Source organism: Lolium rigidum, chromosome 1 (assembly GCF_022539505.1).
Source record: "Lolium rigidum isolate FL_2022 chromosome 1, APGP_CSIRO_Lrig_0.1, whole genome shotgun sequence".
Lineage (NCBI taxonomy): Eukaryota > Viridiplantae > Streptophyta > Magnoliopsida > Poales > Poaceae > Lolium > Lolium rigidum.
The window spans coordinates 217727258-217733696 of NC_061508.1; the positions used below are offsets into that span (position 1 = coordinate 217727258).

The following is a 6439-nucleotide window of genomic DNA, read 5'->3' on the forward strand; positions in this document are numbered from 1 at the left end:
GCGCGGAAGGCAGCCGAGGACAAGGCCGCGCGGCTGGAGGCGGAACAGAAGGAGTACGACCTTCTGGTTACGCAGACTGACGCGCTTGCCCTCCGTAAGTTTCTCTTTTTCCTTTCCGGTTCCTGCTTATAAGCTTATCTGTTCCGGTAGCATGTGCTTACCTTCTTTTCTTCGTCTTGCAGGGCTCTTCCCGGACTCCCAGGTGTTTGATGTGAAGAAGGTTGGAGAGCGCCGGGTGCTACATGCATATGAGAACTTGGGTGCGCCCTGGGATCCCTATGACCACCTGGTTGCGCTGAACGCGCGGGTCTCCCACATGCGCTGCGTGGATCGGAACCTCTCTGACATTCCGCAGGTGGCCACCCAGCTCTACATGACTCTCTGGCCTGGAGAAGAAGTGCCAGACACCTTCTCCCTCATCAGCGACCGCCTGAAGGGTGCCGGCCGAAGGATCCGGGAGTGGCAGTGCTCTGCTGCCCGTGCCGGAGCAGACTCAGCGCTTCGCGTTGCGTGCTCCTGGTACCCGGAGCTGGACCTGGACGTCTTTACCGGCGTGCGGGAAGGGGCTGAAACCGACCTGGACCCGGTCCTCACCGCTAAGCGGCAGGATCGAGCGTACCACATCGCGGAGTACGCTGATATGCGCACCTTCATCCCCCCTCCTCTAGACGTCAAGGACTATCTGAGCGACGAGGAGGAAGGTGAAGACGCTGACGAGGCCGGAGCTGGTGACGCGCCTCCAGAGGGTTCTGATGCCAACGACGCTCCTCCCAAAGCCCCCGTTGCCTGAATGTTGCCTGTTATCTGATTGCCTATGATATGCTTGCCCTGTTTAACTTGGAAACACTTCCCGTTAAATTCTACCCCGGTATGCCGGGGTCTATGATGTAAGATAATACTTAATCTCTATTTTGGTTGTGGTACAACAGTTTATGCCGGTACTCTATACCGGTAGTTAATTAACTTATGTTTGCCTTAGCATAATTGCTTGTTGATTTTCTTTTTCTTGCACTGCAATGATTCCGAAATTGTTTCCGCGTCCAATTCGATGCCTACTTGGCTCTTTTGCTTTGGCTCTGCCTACCTTCTCTGGGCGTTTTTGGCGTATGAGCACAAAGTTCTTTTACCAAGCAAGAACTTTCTTGAACTTAGAAATAACTCGAAATTTTTGCGAAAAACCGGTATAACCGGGGTTAGTTAAATTTTTCCGGATTGTTCATTCCCGCTCTCCCTCTTCGCAGTTCATGTGCTTATCCCCTACCGGTTTATCTTGCTTGCCATGAAGCCGGGTTGCGGACAGCAGCAGAGTCGAAGACTCCGGTAGGGTTTACCACACTACTAAACCGGAAAGAAAAAACGTTCAATAAGCAACCGGTAAACTGAAAAAAAATAAACATGTTACATGCAACTTTAGAGGGGTAGTCCCCGAGACTCATTCGAGGTTCCGACATCTTTTATTCATAGCAAATAAGGTACAAAAAGAAACTTCTTACACCACAACTTCAAGAGTAGAAAGGACGCAACAGAGCTACATTCCACGGACGCTTGGTCTCCTCTCCGGACCTGTACGCCTTTCCTTTCTTCCATTCCTGTGCATCAATCAGGTAGTAGGCATCATTGTGAAGAGCCTTGCTCACAACGAAGGGTCCTTCCCATGGGGGGGAAAGTTTGTGCCGGCCTTCAGTGCGCTGCACTAGGCGTAGCACGAGGTCTCCTTCCCGGAACACCCTCGGGTTAACCTTCCGGCTATGATAGCGTCTGAGGTTTTGCTGGTAAATGGATGTTCTTGCCAAAGCTAATTCTCTTGCTTCTTCTAGCAAGTCCACATCGTTTTCTCGGTCCTCTTTTACCTCTTCTTCGGTATAGAGTTGCACCCTAGGTGAATCATGGAGAATGTCGGTTGGTATGACCGCTTCTGCTCCGTAAACCATGAAGAATGGAGTGTATCCGGTAGACCGGTTTGGAGTTGTTCTTATACTCCACAGCACTGATGGTAGCTCATCGAGCCAACAGCCCGGCGATTTTTCCACCGCGTCAATGAGTCTTGGTTTGATACCGGAAAGTACCAACGCGTTTGTTCTTTCAACTTGGCCATTGCCCTGTGGGTGTGCCACTGAGCACAAATCCAACCGGATGTTGTTGTCCTCACAAAATCTTTTGAACTCACCTTGAGCAAAGTTTGTGCCATTGTCAGTGATAATCCTATGTGGGTAGCCATAACGCAAAATTACATCTTTTAAGAACTTCACCGCTGTGCGCCCATCACATTTTGCAATGGGTTTCACCTCTAGCCACTTGGTGAATTTATCCACCATAACCAAGATGTGGGTCATGTTTCCCCTTGCGGTTTTGAATGGGCCAACCATGTCTAGGCACCAAACGGCAAACGGCCAAGTTAGCGGTATGGTCTTTAAACCGGATGCTGGGGTATGGTTTTGCTTGGCGTACCGCTGGCACCCATTGCATTTTCTTACCAGATCCTCCGCGTTTTCCAAAGCCATGGGCCAATAAAACCCATGCCGGAACACTTTTGCCACCAGCGCCCTTGACGAAGCGTGATGCCCACATTCCCCTCGGTGAATTTCCTCGAGCATTTCTTTTCCCTCTTCCGGTTCCACACACCTTTGGAGGACACCGGTAACACTTCTCTTGTACACCTCGCCATTGATGATGGTGTAAGCTTTGGACCTCCTCTGGATCCTTCTGGACTCATTTTCGTCAACCGGCAAGGTACCGTTGATCAGGAATTCCTTAATAGGTTTAACCCATGATGGTGCCTCCCGAACCAGGAACACCGGTACGTCTATGTCCATGTTATCCACCAGCATTGTTTCTTCCGGTACAGGCACAACAGTCCCCGAGTTTGCCGGAACAGTCCCCGAGCTTACCGGAACAGTCCCCGGGTTTCCTTCGTCGATATCCATTGGTACAACATGTGATTCCGGTACAAAAATTGACTCCGACTCCGGACTCGGTTTGATCGATGGTACTCTTAAGTGTGCCAGGGCAATTCCGGGAGGAATTTCTTGCCTGGACGAGCCCAGCTTGGACAAAGCATCCGCGGCTTCATTCTCCGCTCGCGGCACATGGTGAAACTCACACCCTTCGAAGAAGCCGGCAATCTTTTGCACGTGAAACCGGTACGAGGCCATGTTGGCATCTTTTGCGTCCCAATCTCCGGAACATTGTTGCACCACAAGATCTGAATCTCCATAGCAAATGATCCGGTGTGCACCGATTTCTTTTGCGACTTTAAGCCCGTGGATCAAAGCCTCGTATTCAGCGACATTGTTTGATGCCCTGAAATGTACTTGTAAAACATACCGGAGATGATCTCCCTTTGGTGAGGTGAGCACCACACCGGTGTAACATCCCAAAAATTACCATTTTGGAATGTTAAATAAAATAAATATTTTATTGAATGGGTGCTTTGATGTGTGTTGAATTTCCAAAGAAATTAAAACTTTTTGAGGGCTAATTGAATTTTCTTCTAACCCTTGTTTAAATCAATGAACAAAGGGTGAGGAATTTTTATATTTAGTCCAATTGGATTTTATTTGTTTGCATTTAATTTTATTGAATGTTCTTAAAACTTTTCGAAATGGTCGAGAGAGAGAATGAAATGATTTTCCCAAGGGTTTGCAAAGGAAATGTATTTTATAAAATTTCATTTGGGTTGGAAACAAGTTTCCCTAGCCCTATATACTTATTTCGATTTTATAGAATTTTTCTGGATTTTTCAGAAAATAATTTAATGTTAAAAGCCCTATATATTTTCTAGTAAAAAGAAAAGATACAACAATAAATAAAAGAAAATAAATGGAAATAAGAGAGGAAGCTACATGTACGTGGAACTTTTAGTTCAACTCACGCAGACACGAAGTCGACCGCACCGGATCAGGCCATCTCTCTTCTTGTTTTTTTCTTTCTTCTGTACAGAGTACATTTCTTCCAACACCCAGGCCCACCCATCGTCTACCTCTGGTTGTTTCAGTGAGCTTGACGAACTGAAAGTCTGAAACCAATCCCGACGACGCCGCGCATGCGCGCCTTCCCCGGCCTTCCCCGCGACCTGGCGCGTCCCCCCTGGGGCAGATAAGCTCACCGCGCCCCTATCTCGTCACCCTGGAGCCCTATCTCATCTGCAGGCCGCGAAATCGCCGCGCCGATCCGCTGGCCGCCGCCGCGCTTTCCGCCTCGGCCGCTCGCCCCCGCGGCCTATAAAATGAAGCCCCGAGACCCCCTTGACCTCCAAAACACCACGCCCTACTCCCATATTCCCTCGGGCTCCCAGTAGCCCGAATTTTGTCGAGGAGCCGCCGCCGTTTTCTCCGACGCCGGCGACGAGTTCCGTCGCTGTAAAGGTTGCCTCGTCGTTCTAACGCCTCTCTGGTCTTTTCCGTGTCCTTCCGCGTCTCCCTAATACCCTCTTTCTTTCATAGGAGTTCGGGAGCATCCGCGACAACGGGAGCCGAACACGCCGGCACTGCGGACGTCGCTCTCGTTGCTGTCCAACCTCGCCGGGACCAGCTGACCGCCGGTGGAGCTCCGCCACGTTTACCAGCATCGCCTCCAAGCCTCGCCCAAACCATCCGACGTTTGTAGCTTCGTCTTCATCCCCGACCGGAGTTGCAAAATCCATCGCCGGCCACACACCGTGAGCACCTCAACGTTGCTCCTTTTTCTTTTGTTTCGTTTTTGGTTTCAGCCTAGATCAAAAACCGATGGCCTATAGTTGATTCCTGTAAAGCTGTACGAGCAGACAATGTATGGCGATAGCCCGAAACCAATTTATTTTACAGATTTTGGCCAAACTTCAAATGCACGTATCTTAGTTAGTTTTATTCAAAATTCAGAATTTCTTGTTGCAGTGGATTTACAAATTAAAATGATTCCTTTTTGACACTTACTATTTCACTTTTCAAACTAATTAAAATTGTTTAGCTTGAACTTAAGTTGGAAGCTATTATTAGCCGTACCTACATAGCCGTGAACTCTTTCTCCGACCATTCTCCTTCCTAAGCCTAAACAATAATGAAAGGACTAAAATAATGCTACCTTAGTAATGTTTTTGTGGGGTTTCTCTTTGCATGTTTCGAGTTGGTTTCTTTTCTTCCGATGGTTGTTTATGCGATGTTTTACTTTACGTTAGATTGTCCGAACTGCGAGAGCGATACTCACGAAGAAGTAGGAGGTCACTGCTGCTGCTCAGGCAAGTTACATCTACATGTCTATCCCATTTATTTTTGCTATGCTATTTTGATTATAAAAGTAGGAATGCATGCGATAGTTTTATTTTGTTAGCCAAGTACTTTTAGAAATAGCGATGTTTTATATAGTTATGTCCTATGGTAGAAATAAGCCGTAGGAATTATCACCCACTTTGTAACCTTAGGTAAATATATGCTAGATTAAGTTCTAGTAAAGTTTTGAACTATATAGTTATGCTTAGTCATGCTAAAATAAAATCCGTTGGGGGGTTCAAATGAAATAATGTTTACGAAATAGAAATGGTTTGTGAAATGTGTTTACCAAATTAAAATGTAAAATTATTTCATCCTGGACGGAGTGGTATGATGGGTCATCGCGTGTGGAGCTGTGTGCTCAAATTGGTTGGGTCCGCCGCCCAGTGGACCCCTAAAAGAACAAATTCATGTTTAGAATTGCTCAGTTGTTTCGTGCAACCACATGTCATATGGGCTCTGGCTTGGTTGATTATCTTGTGGAAACCTACTTAAGGACCGTCATCGGTATGAGACTTTGTGTCTATTTTGGAGCGGGCGTGCTCGGAAATAAGTAGTTAGCCATTTGGGAAAGACCTCGGCATAACCTTTGGGTTGTGCCATGTGGTGAAAGTGTGCAACCCCTGCAGGGTGTAGAACTAATCGATTAGCCGTGCCCACGGTTACGGGCGAAGCTGAGTAACCTTTACCTGAAGATGTCTCTTCTCAACTTTGTCTTTCTAAAAATAAAATGAATTTCAAACCCTATGTCCGTGTGTCGTTCATAGGTGGGATTTTGGGGAAAGCCCTGTGTTCGTGTGTCGCTTACGGGTACTTTCATTTAGGCTAGTTGGACTGTGTGACCTCTAGTCATATATTACTTGATAAATTGTTTATTAAAGATAGGACGAGTTAGAACTTTGGAAATGTTAAAATATGGTTTATTAATGAAAAATATTGTTTTGCGCAAATGTTAAACCCTATGGCCATTTCCTTTGATATCCCTAAGCATGTATAAATAGGTATATTATTGCATTGGTGTAACTTGCCACACATTCAAAGTGTTGACCACTCTCGTGGCCGCAACGTTTCATGTTGCAGAGTTGTTCCGATGACGAGTGAGATACGATGTTAGGGTCACGATGCTCCGATCGATTGCTCGTGGCACATTTGCTCGGATTCACCATTTTATTTGTCTTCCGCTTGTTCATTTTGGC

At 46.9% G+C, this 6439-nt stretch overlaps 1 long non-coding RNA gene across 1 annotated transcript; it reads left to right on the forward strand.

Annotated features, from left to right (window-relative positions):
* Positions 1 to 4195: 4195 nt before the first annotated feature.
* On the forward strand, positions 4196 to 5557 carry LOC124683161. The gene is made up of 3 exons (XR_006996573.1): positions 4196 to 4364; positions 4443 to 4657; positions 5153 to 5557. It is a non-coding gene; the product is annotated as an uncharacterized LOC124683161 (long non-coding RNA).
* Positions 5558 to 6439: the final 882 nt, after the last annotated feature.